The sequence below is a fragment of the Dermacentor albipictus genome, chromosome 4 (genome assembly GCF_038994185.2).
Source record: "Dermacentor albipictus isolate Rhodes 1998 colony chromosome 4, USDA_Dalb.pri_finalv2, whole genome shotgun sequence".
NCBI lineage: Eukaryota > Metazoa > Arthropoda > Arachnida > Ixodida > Ixodidae > Dermacentor > Dermacentor albipictus.
The window spans coordinates 9,379,838-9,392,366 of NC_091824.1; the positions used below are offsets into that span (position 1 = coordinate 9,379,838).

The 12,529-nt window shown below is 49.2% G+C and overlaps 1 long non-coding RNA gene across 1 annotated transcript in view; it reads right to left on the reverse strand.

The window, feature by feature from the left end:
* Positions 1-12,529, reverse strand: part of LOC139059028 (uncharacterized) — a 138,556-nt gene that overhangs the window by 34,204 nt on the left and 91,823 nt on the right. Inside the window, exon 2 of the long non-coding RNA XR_011513812.1 lies at positions 2,454-2,664. This is a non-coding gene — a long non-coding RNA (uncharacterized lncRNA). The remainder of the gene's footprint in view (positions 1-2,453; positions 2,665-12,529) is intronic.

Genomic DNA, 12,529 nt, shown 5'->3' on the forward strand with positions numbered 1-12,529 from the left:
TCGACTTCGTGGTCATCATGACTGGATGTAGGGGCGTAGATCTGTACAACCTTCATTTTGTACCTCGTATTGCGTTTCACAACAAGACCTGCCACCCTCTCGTTAATGCTACGGAATTCCTGTATGTTACCAGCTATATTCTTATTAATCAGGAATCCGACTCCTAGTTCTCGTCTCTCCGCTACGCCCCGGTAGCGCAGGACGTTCCCGCTTTTCACCACTGTATATGCTTCTTTTGGCCTCCTCATAAATAATATGAGTGGACTTATTCTCATAATACCTCTCCCTCGTCAGCTTTATATCACGGTCTAGTTTATTCCTGACCTTTTCGTATTTCAATAAGTACTCTGGCTTCATTGTTTTTCTAAAGGTAGCGAAAACTCTATCTCGTTCCTTTATTCGTTTTAGAGGTGCATTGTCAACCCACGGTTTCCTGCATTTCTTGTTTCTTCTAGCTTGTCTTAGAGGGAAAATTTTGTAATAAAGAGCTTTCATTATGCCAAGAGAGCGATTGAATGCCTTCGCAGGATCCACCAATATGTATATTTCGGAGTGACGCTGTCGCTTCAAAATCATCAATCGTGTTCTTGTTTATCAATCTGTACTGCAAGCGCGTGTCACTTTAGCGCTGTCTGCATACTTTCGTCTCACTTACAAAGAACGGGAAAATAGGCATGGTATCACCTACGTCAGATATGAAAAGACCCGACTCTAATGTAGTTAATCGTGTTGTAAAGCACAAGTCTAGTAAGCTTTCAGAATCATTCGTCCTCCTGGTTGCAACAATATTAACATTTTCGTAGCCAAAGGAAAAGAAATCGCCCAGAAACACTTTTTTGCACCGGTCTACGGAAAGCAGGTTAATGCTACAATCGCACGTGACAATGAGGGGACTGCCAAGCTGTGTACAAAATTCCAACATGTATTGAAGGAAATCTATTCACATGGACACAACTCAGGATGAAGGCCTGTAAATAATTACACATTTAGTATTCGCACACTTGATCATGCGGGTTTCATAGTGCTCGTGCGATACAGAAAACTCAGAAATGACATCAAAGCCTAGATCGTGTTTTACATAAAAAAGGCTACAACACTCCATCTTTGATTTTTTCGCGACAGTGAACAACTCTTCTAACCTGGGAAGTGTACAGCCTCGTACTCGTCGCGGAACCAAGTCTCAGAGAACACTAAACTATCAAATTCAGGCTGTAATTCGTGTAGAAGCATGCAGACATATTTGTGCTTGCTTTTTAAGCTTTTTGCATTCAAATTCAACAAGGACATCTTATTTTTATCACATAACTCACTACTCTGCTTGAAGGAAAGCTTGTCGCAGTACTTGCACTCCTGAAAAGGAATTGCCATCTTGAAGAACGAGCATACAAAACAACACTGGCTGACTATCTTATTCTGCCAAGTTCTTCCATTGTGATAACCCTGATGACTTGATCACGAGGACGCACTAAGAATTTTCCATTCTTGTTCCAGGCAAACTTGCACTCTTTTTCAGCCACTCGCGCCTTCTATGCCAGAAAGGTTTTTTTATTCACTGGTGTGAGATTTTTATTCAGGTAAATTTTTTACTTTGATCCTTCCAGTTGCGTTTTTTTTCCCCGGCCAAGTATGTCTAATCTCACTAGAAGTAAACTGAACCAGGATAGGTGCGACTTTTTCTGATTTTTCTGTGCTGATTGTTTCATTTTTAACGTCCACTGAGTCAACCTTGACCTTCAACAGAATGCGAGGGACCGCTTCAAGGTCCTGTTATGAAAGTTGTGGGAGCTCGAGATCATCGACTAGTTTAGCTTTTCCAAAAAGTTTTCATTGACATGATGCGGCAGACCATGCACTTCTAAATTCAGGCGTCTGGCGTGCTGATGGAGATTATGCAAGTCTTGCCTAAGTTTGTCGATTTCATGCTCTCTCACCTTAATCTCAAGTTTTTCAACACGCTTTCGAGGGCTTGCAGTGTCTGCATTTTGATGCTTCGTCTCAAGGATGACCTCATCATGTTTTATAACGATTTCCTGCATTGCCTGTTTAACGCTTGTCACCGTTTCCTTTTTTTTTTCTTCCAAAGTATCTATCTAGACTTTCATTTCAGGCAGCCCAGCAAGTTTGCAGTGCATTGCTGAAATTTCGCTTTTTAGTTTCAGTTCTGGTCGTTCATCGCCATTTTCTGAGCTCTGACCGCTTCGGGCCCTGCCTGTTTTGCACGTGGCGCACTTCCAAGATTTCAAGGCGGTCTCAGATTTCTTTCATTACGTACTTACTGTTACTCCCGAGCAAGTGCCCGCATGATAACTAAAATCGCATTCACAGCATGATAGGTATGGTTCATCGCCGTGAAGCAGTTTGTGCTAAACAAGACAGTCCGACATGATTTAGTTGATAATTCGGGAGCAGTGGTAGCGCTAGACCATAAGAGTACAAGTTGAAAAACAACCAACCTGTGAAGAAAGATGGTACTTGCTTAGACTCAGAGCAGCAGCATCAAGTGAAGCCACTCATGCCAAGTGTGTGCGCGGGTCTGCAGGATGGTAGCGTCCTTTTATAGAAGCTTGCGGTAACGTAAGGAGCTCGTTCTTCCGTGGAGCCAATGGCAGTCTTCTAGGTCACAGTATGTGCCGGGCTCTTGTCTAGTATGTGACGCCTCGGTTCCTGTGAAGAGAGATGATGCTTCTCAGAATCAGAGCAGCAAGACCAAGCGAAGCCGCTGCTGCCAAGTGTGTGCTACCAATAAGCTACCGCAGATAGCCTAATGACCATAGCGCGGTGCTGCTAAGCTCCAGGTTGCGGGTTTGAACCGGCCTGGCGATCGCATTTCGATGGCGAAGAAATGCAAAGCGCCTAATTATTTAGGCGCAGGCTAAGAAACTACAAGTGGTCACAATTATTCCTGAGTCCCTCGCTACGACGTACCTTATCGATATGTTTATGTATCGTTTATGTGTATCGATATTAGATCGGTATGTTGGCAACTACATATAAAAACATTTTTTTACATTTAAGTATTTTGCCCATGGTTAGCGAATACCTTTCGAATGTAACTCCACACAAATATCAGCGGACATCTGTCACAACATTCAATTTGAACGAACTCGTCGTTTCAATGCGAAAGCATTATGTGCCCTATTACGCGAAAATCCGGCGTTGTAGCCTGTGGCATGACCGAATGATGGTGCCAGAAATGACCGACGGCAAAGCGTAAAAACACACATTTCTCAGGGAGGTTTCCGTAGGCAAAGTAATTTAATGCTATGAGAACATTAGTTGCTAAACTCCGGTCCGTGTGGGAATCGAGCCTCCGGGGTCCGAGACGAGCACGCTTCACCGATGCCATGGTGGCTCCACGGTTCTCATTGGCTAAATGTGTGCCTAGTGCGTACGTAATGGCGCACGTCACGTCAAAGCCACCTAGTTGACCAAACGTGTGGCCTGGTTCGTGCATCGTTGGGCACGTGGCCGCACAGCCGCTGGGTAGGAGCTGGCACCACGTCAGAAGTGCATCAAATGAGTGCATAAAAAAAGCATTGATGTCGAATCAAACGCCGCTGAGCAGTCCTTCAAATTAGGAACTACAGAAAAGCCATAAAAACAACACAAAGCCATGAAAAGCCATAAGAAGGCTTTTTGTTCGTGGTCCTCAAAATTGTGGTGTTGAAATAAAGTGAATTGATTTGAATTGAAGTGAATGTACTCCTCGCGGGCAAGCGAGTGCGTTGATACGCGTGGCGCGTTTTCATTTGGCCTTACCGAGGTGCAGTTGAAACGCAGGCGAGACCTTGCGCGGACAAGGAACGCGCAGAAAAAAAAAACATTTGACCTAAAGGACTATACTGCTTTCCCACTATTGGAATCTCTGCGATGACGCCCGTTGTTGCAATCGGACCGCTGGCACGAGTTGTTGCAAATGGGTCGCAAGCCCCAAAGGTAGCGTTGGCCTGGCGGCCTGGGGCACAACTGCAAGCATCCGAAGGTCCGAGCAAAGCATGAGTCGACTGCTAACAGAACAACTTGTTTATTCTAGCATCGCAAAAGAGCGGCCCATCAGGTCGACCGAAGTGGAGAAACGGGAGAGCACGTTACCCAACAGAAGAAATCGGAGCCTCTCTCCTGGCGTCCGGGGGCAGCTGCTTTTATACTCTTGGAGTTGAGGGCAAGACGGAACGTCATGGGATGAGGCCACGTGACGGCGGCGCACGGACAAGCTGAGAGACACGTTGAGACGAGTGTAGTGACGCATCCACTGAGCCGGCGCTGGTCAGACCTCCTCGCTTCACAATTGGGGAGCACCTCTCCCCGGCTGCCGTGCTTTGACAAGCGTGGGCACACACACACACACGCACACACGAAGACACGTGGCACTGAAACATGCCTGTACGCGCTTGGCGGGCAGGCGTTGCGGTAGCTCCGAACGGGCCAAAATGTCCGCCGCTTTGAACGAAAACCCGGCGTCCGTTGCATCCGCGCCGGCTATACCGCGCGTCGAAGGCGAAACGTAACATACACGTAACATAACATAACATACATAACATAACATACGTAACAGCACTGGCTGCAAGCAGCTATAATCGCCATCCCAAAGCCCGGCAAACCTCATGACAACATAACAAATCTTCGACCAATTTCTCTTATGTGTACATTATGGAAATTGTTGGAACGCATGGTGGCTAACCGTCTCCAGTGGTGGCTAGACGTACATCACTGGTACCACCCGTCGCAAGTTGGCTTCCGCCCCCACCTTGGTGCAGAAGACGGCCTAGGTCACTTGTCCTCTATGGTTTTGATTGGTGGCCGATCGACCCGAGTGAGGTCCGTGCTCGGCATGGATGTGCAGAAAGCATACGACCACGTCAGCCACGCTGCCCTCGTTGAAGTGCTACGCTGGATTCACTTACCCGCCCACACATGCAAGTTTATTCACACCTTTCTTACATCTCGTGAATTCGCCATACGCATCAACAAGGAGAATGTGGGATCCTTTCGCCCACATCGCGGTGTACCGCAAGGGTCAGTGCTGGCCCCCATACTTTTCAACATTAGCCTCCTACCCTTGGCATGGCGATTGGGCGACATTGCTGACCTGCACGCACTCATTTATGCGGATGACATCACAGTCTGGACTGTCCACCCGTCTCTCCAAATTCAAGCCACAAGGTTGCAGCTCGCTCTTACGATTACTGATCAATGGTGTTCTTTTCTGGGACTTACGTTGTCGCCTGAAAAGACGGCTCTGCTTCCGGTCGCGAATGCGCGCGGCCGCCGTGCATTCAACACCACCCCTATCGTCCTTCTCTTGCACGGAAACAGAATTCCAATCGTCAACTCACTCCGAGTCCTCGGCCTGGACTTGTACGATTCCGGCTCCGCCGGCCCCTGGATTCGCACAGCACGTCAGAAGACATCCCAAATGCTGCACCTCATCCGTAGGATTTCTCAAAAGTCAGGTGGTGCCACAACCACCATTGCCCGCCTCCTCATACGTACTGTGCTACAGCCAAGATTGATATACCAAGCCCAGTTTCACCACATGACACGAGCAGAGTGGGACCGCTTGGAATCTATCAATCGAGCAGCAATGCGGGTTATTACGGGCCTCCCACAAATTACACCCATTCACGCACTCCAGGCCGAAGCGCAATTAAATACGCTGGACGAACTGGTCCACCAGCGTCGCCAAGCTCGTTCCGCAAAGTGCCACAATATCCCGGAAGCTGCAGCTCTTGAGAAGTATATGGTAGACGGTTCAGTGATGCCCTGCGATTCCTGCTCGCCACGACCACCATGGCTTTATCAGCAAGTTACGGACAATCGGCCTCTGACTCGCATACACACACGATCCAATGGCCACCTTAGAGAGCCAATTATAATAGCAAATAGCCCATCAGCTACGAGTGCAAGCTCTTCGTGCAGACATGTAGCGTATGTCGACGCTAGTGTGAGTGATGATCACGTCACCACGGCTATCGCTTGTCCTGAATTATTGTCAGACATCGCAACCTGCTCGTATGCTTGCTCCCCTGCCTGGCCGTCGACACAGGCGGAGCTCTTGGCAATACGAGACGCAGTATCCATCCTCTGTCCGCTGCTTCCGCCGTCTAGGAGACACATTGATATCTTAACCGACTCCTCAGCTGCCATCCGTTGTCTGCGGCGTGTTCTGAATTCCGGCGTTTTGGCACTGGAGATTCAGGACACAGTGGAGAAATTATCCGTTACACTAAGAGTACAATGGATACGTCGCAATGCGCATCCCACACAAGCCTTAGTGGATGCAGCGAGCCACAACAAACCTTCGCGTCCGCTTCAACTGGCCCCCATCTCTCCGGAGACAAGGCTCCTCGCAGAAAAAGAACACCTTCGGCGCGCCACGCGAGCACTTCTCCCACCGCGTGGCACCGACCTCCCTGGCGGCCTAGCGCGCTGGGAAGAGGTCTTGTTACGAAGGTTACGCCTCCGTGTCGCCCTCACCCCTGCGATAACCTGGTCGTGGTCGGCACAGTACCGTGCCTCCATGAGCGATTCCTGCCCCTTCTGTCCCGCTCCTGTCTGCGAGGTGGACATTGGGCACCTCCTCTGGACTTGCCCTTCTCTACATGCCCTCCGCCAGAAACACCTGCTTCGCTGTGGACCACCCCCAGGTCGGCCACCAGACGTAGAAAGTTGGATCTTGGGTCCCCACCACCGGACATTGCTGGACTTCCTCCGCGAATCCGGAGTGTATTTACATGTTTAAACATTTCTTTATGCCAGAAGGCACGCTGTCGCAATAAAAAAAAAAAAAAAAAGATCCCGATATTCAGGGGACTGCATACCCTGTCCGGAAGGATGTCGCTCGATGATGCTTATAACCGAAGTCGGTCGTCCCTCAGCGTTTCTTGAGCGCAGCGCACCGAGAAAGCCTCGTTCTCACGTTCAGAATCACACAGGACACTGCAAAGTGACTTCGGGAGAGTTGCCATTTTTGTTCTCGTTCACAGCAAGCGTTAGAAATACGCAGAAACTCAACCGCTCAGTCAGCAAGCACGGCACAACCCTCGCTATGCCCTGCCAGGCTCTTTCCCCTTTTATACTACTGCCTAGTTCCTTACAGTAGTCTAGCAGCACCCAGAACACGTCCACAAATTGTAAAATTGCACTATAAAGCACGTCATCACTTTGAAACACTAAACAAAAGCAATATGTTAAAAATCCTGCCTCAGGAAGAAAAACATCAACAAACAATTTTGAGGCTGATTCTCACGTTAGGGGCTTCGACTTAAGCCATCGGCGTTACCGTTGAGACTCCCCTTTTTGTAACGCACCTCAAAGGAATGTTGTTGCAAAGCGAGGCTCTAGCGCAGGAGGCAGCCATTTGTGAAAGAGAAGGTCTGCAGCCATTGGAGAGGGCAGTGATCCGTTTCGAAGCATGCGAAGCGGAGATCGCAGCGGGCGACCGTACACCAGCTCAGCTGGCGAAAACCCCGTAGCCGCATGCGGCGCGGTCCTCAATGCAAACATCACCCCAGGCAGAAAGAGCTCCCCGTCAGTTTGTTGTTCAAACCACAATGCTCTCAACACGCGCTTCATGACGGAGTGGAGCTTCTCAAGGGAATTCGACTGGGGGTGGTACACTAAGCTGTGTAACAGCTTTACCCCGCACCTTTCGAGAAAGGCTGTCGTCAAAGCGCTAGTAAACACTGTGCCCTGATCTGATTGGATTTCCGCAGGAAAACCAACTCGCGCAAATATGGACAGTAGTGCATTGACTATCTCAACTGAGCTGAGTTCTTTAAGCGGCACTGCTTCAGGGAACTTTGTCGGTAGGCAGATCACAGTCAAAATGTGTCTGTACCCCGTGGTTGTTACCGGCAGAGGTCCCACTGTATCAATACCGAGCCGTCAAAAAGGCTCCGTAATGATAGGTACCAACTTCAACGGCGCCCTCGATTTGTCCCCTGGTTTGCCCACCCGCTGACAGGTGTCGCATGTCTTCACAAAGTGGTCTGCGTCCCGAAAACACCCTGGCCAATAGTACTCTTGCAAGAGACGGTCCTTAGTTTTCTTAACTCCTAGGTGTCCGGACCACGAACGCCCTTGCGACAAGCGCAACAGATCCTGACGGTAGCACTGAGGCACGATCAGCTGATCGAACTCCACTCCCCTGCGGTCTAGATACTTCCGGTACAGGACCCCACCTCTTTCCACAAAGCGAGCATTTTTCTTGGATATACCTTCCTTGACAATGCAGCGTATGTTTTCTAGGCTGCCATCCTTCTTTTGCTCGGCTATCAAAGCCGCCCGGCTGACTTATAGCAACCTATTAAGTCCGTCTGACGTAGGCGCGATGAGCAAATCTGCAGATAGCTCTTCTAACTTTGCCGCATCGCGCATTTCCTCTCCAGTATCTGGTGCCTTCAACGCTACAGGCTCAATTTTATTCAGTTTGGATGTGCTCTGAATATCAGCTTGCTGCGCCTATGACCCTTTCTCATCGTTCGACAAAGTCGGCCCCGCAACTACCGCCTTTGCAGCGAGCTCCCGAACCTTCGATCTGGTTAAGGCCTGAACGCTAGCCTCACCAAGCAAAAGCCCCTTCTCGCGCAGGAGGTGATTGGACCTGTTCGAAAATAGGTACGGGTACTGCGGGGGCAGCATAGATGACACTGCGGCCTCCATCTCAAGTGCTCCGAAAGTTCTTTCAATAAGCACTTTTGCTACGGGCAGACACACGCTATGAGCTTCCACGGCTTGCTTGATCCATGCGCACTCGCCCCTGAACATATCGGGTTCTACGTAGGAGGGGTGAACTACATCCATTGTAGCTGCGGAATCGCAAAGCACTCGGCACTCATTCCCGTTCACGAGGAGGTCTCGCATGTAAGGGTTGAGAAGCTTCATGTTCTCCTCAGTGCTGCATGATGACAAAAACACGACTATTGTTTTCGTTTCTGGACACTGCGCCGAAACGTGACCCGGCTTCTGACACGTATAACCCACGCGCACTTGCCTCGTCTCGAACCGCTTTCTGCGTTCGGCTTCGGCTACCGCCGTCTCCTTACGTTCGGTCGGACTGCTTTCACTCGCATCCGCACTACGTGCGTCCGCCTTTGCTCTCATGGGCGTGAACTTCGGCCTCTCAAACTTGGAGCCAAATTCACCCTTTTGACCGTCCTTAGCTCCACGAGCCCGACGCGTCACAAGCTCTTCGGCTAGCTCAGCGGCTCTAGCCACCGTACTAACGTCTGGCCTATCCAAGACCCAGTACCGCACGTTCTCAGGTAACCGACTATAAAACTGTTTCAGCCCGAAACACTGCAGAACTTTCTCGTGGTCACCAAACGCTTTCTCTTCTTTGAGCCACTCCTGCATGTTTGACATCAGCCTGTAGGCAAACTCTGTATAAGACTCACGTCTGCCTTTCTCATTTTCCCGAAACTTCCGACGGAACGCCTCCGCTGACAGCCTGTACTTTTTCAGCAGACTCGACTTCACTTTGTCGAAATCCTCTGCCTCCTCTCTCTTCAAGCGAGCGACTACGTCGGCCGCCTCGCCGGGTAACAATGTGAGCAAGCGCTGTGGCCACGTTTCCCAAGAGAACCCCTGCTTCTCGCACGTTCGCTCAAAGTTAACCAGGAACAGACCAATGTCCTCTCCAAGCTTAAACGGCCGTATTAGGTCAGTCATTTTGAACAATACTCATTCTCCTGCACCGTGTGCCTGACTTCCATTACGAGCGCGTTCCATCTCTACCTCGAGACTCTTCATTTCCAAAGCGTGTTGACGGTCGCGCTCGTGCTATCCTTTCTCTTTTTGTTCTTTTCGTTCGCGCTCATCTTTCTCTTTCTGTTGTTTAAGTTCGCGCTCCTGTTTCTCTTTTTGCTCTTTAAGTTCGCGCTCCGGTCTTTTTGCCGTCTCCCTCTCCTCAATGGTCTCAAGACATTCCGAGAGCTCGTCATCCTCAGGTTCTAACTCAAGAATAGCCCTCAGCAGTTCTGGTTTTCTGAGTTTGTCGGAGACATCCAGACCCAACTCTCTTGCAAGCTCCAGCAATTTTGGTTTGCGCAACGACTTCCAATCCATGGCTGCTCTGAATGCTGCTTTCTCTACTGCCTACTATTGTCTTGCCGCAAACTAACCCGGCAGCAACGACAACTACAATTACCAGGTCTGTTTCTGACACTAACAAAAGCCTGGCAAAACTCAGAAGAAGAAAGTCCCGCACTCACCAAACCTCGCAGCCAAGAATTCAGCGCAGTCGTTCCGCTGCAGGCAACCAGTCATCACACAGGGCTCGTTCCACTGCTCCCGGATGGTCGTTTTGCTGCTCAGCATGCAGCCAACCGCATATCTTCGCTGCTGGCCTCCATTGTCGCGATCTCACCGCTGACAACCAGCTGTTTGAATCTCAGCGCTGACACCCGTTATTGCAATTGGACCGCTGGCACGAGTTGTTGCAAATGGGTCGCAAGCTCCAAGGGTAGCGTTGGCCTGGCGGCCTGGGTCGACTGCTAACAGCATGAGTCGACTGCTAACAGAACAACTTGTTTATTCTAGCATCGCAAAAGAGCGGCCGGTCAGGTCGACCGAAGTGGAGAGACGGGGGAGCACGTTACTCAACAGAAGAAATTGGAGCTTCTATCCTAGCGTCCGAGGGCAGCTGCTTTTATACTCTCAGAGTTGAGGGCAAGAAGGAACGTCACGGGATGAGGCCACGTGACGACGGGGCACGGACAAGCTGAGAGACACATTGAGACGAGTGTAGTGACGCATCCGCCGAGCCGGCGCTGGTCAGACCTCCTCGCTTAACACCTGGGGAGGTCCTCTCCCCGGCTGCCGCGCTTTGACAAGCATGGGCACACACACACACACGAAGACACGTGGCACTGAAGCATGCCTGGACGCGCTTGGCGGGGAGGCGTTGCAGCAGTTCCAAACGGGTCAAAATGTCCGCCGCTTTGAATGAAGCTCCGGCGTCCGTCGCATCCGCGCCGGCTATACCGCGCGTCGTAGGCGAAACATAACACCACACGCAAGTAGTCATAGGTTTCTCTGCCGAAGCTTTTTGGCATAGGGGCATTGTGTCTTGCAATTGTATACTGTGGCATGCAGTGAACATACTTTATACATACTTTATACTTTCTGCCCTTTGTATACACATCAGGCAGAAATGGCAGCTGTAGTGTACAAGATCAGCGGTTGGTTCATTGAGGCAATAATCTTGGCCATTCGTAGACGAGGCAATGCCAGCAGTATATTCCCTACTCTTAATATCTCCATAGACTTGTTTCAATTCGTTGTCATTTACCGGTGACAAGGTCAAAATGCATTCCTCACAGAAGTTTCACCACCACTGGGTTACACCGCTTTAAATATAGTGGTTCTGACGATGAGAAATGCCCTCAGATATGGTTTGGTAATAAAAATATAGCCTTCGTAAATATTTCGAGCTCATCTCTCGAGTATTCAAAGCGACATTTGGAAAAAATTGAGTGCGAGGTGTCTCTTCGAATCGTCTACGCCTGTGTTCGCTTGCTAGGGCAAGGTAATATTTTTCCACGGCCATTTAATGTAGTGGCGTTTTGGATCGATGAACATTATATTTACGCATGAACGCGCATACAAGCATTCAAATTTATATCAGTGGTATAACAGCGTGCATTGCCCTTTTAATTTTCCTACTTCCGAAATGAACATACAGGCACTTGTTTATATAGATTATGAGCCAAAAAATATTTGATAATTTATGGAAATTGCAGAAGGATCTCTCTAAAGGAAACCTTAAAGCAGCGGATAAAAGCCTTACCTAGAGCATTCCATATGATACTCTCTCTTAAGGCTGTTCTCACAATCGTTAAGCATCATAAAGTGAGTGTAGCTGCACGGTCCTAGAAAAACGCAGAAAAATGATGAAGCACTTTACCAAAGCATCCACAACATTTATTTTGCAGCTAGAGACTTTTCAGGCAGCGGTCCACCGATAATTCAGATTAGAAAGCTCCGCAAGCAACTTGGAATAACTGGAAATCCCAAATAACCAATTCGTGTCAGAAAATACGTCACGTTATTTTTCAAGTAGGGAAAAATAAAGAGAAACACGACGGACTCATGAAAGAGACTGGATTTACTATTTTTGACAGCAGTTTGCACTGCGAACAAAGGCACCCTCTCCTCACTACAAGTAGAAGAGTAGACCGTATACATGTGCCAAATGTCCACCAATTGTCAATTTAAGAGAGTTTAGCCCCGGTATTATAACCATGTGATAGCGGGCTTCTACGGGGCACTAATTTTCTCGCACTTCCTTCATGTCACTGCTGTCCACTTGGCGCGCGCGGATATCGATGGAGAAGTTGGGGCTATTTGGAGCTGCTTGGTGATTCTGAGCGACAATAATTAGTAAGAGCAGCCAAGGAAGTCGCCAGAGAACGCGTCGCAATTAAACGTGCTAAAAACGAACGTGTTATGCCACCAGCGAACGGCACACACGACGAAGCATAAACGTTACAATATAGCTGTTTGACTTAGCTTGTCCAAGTCTTGG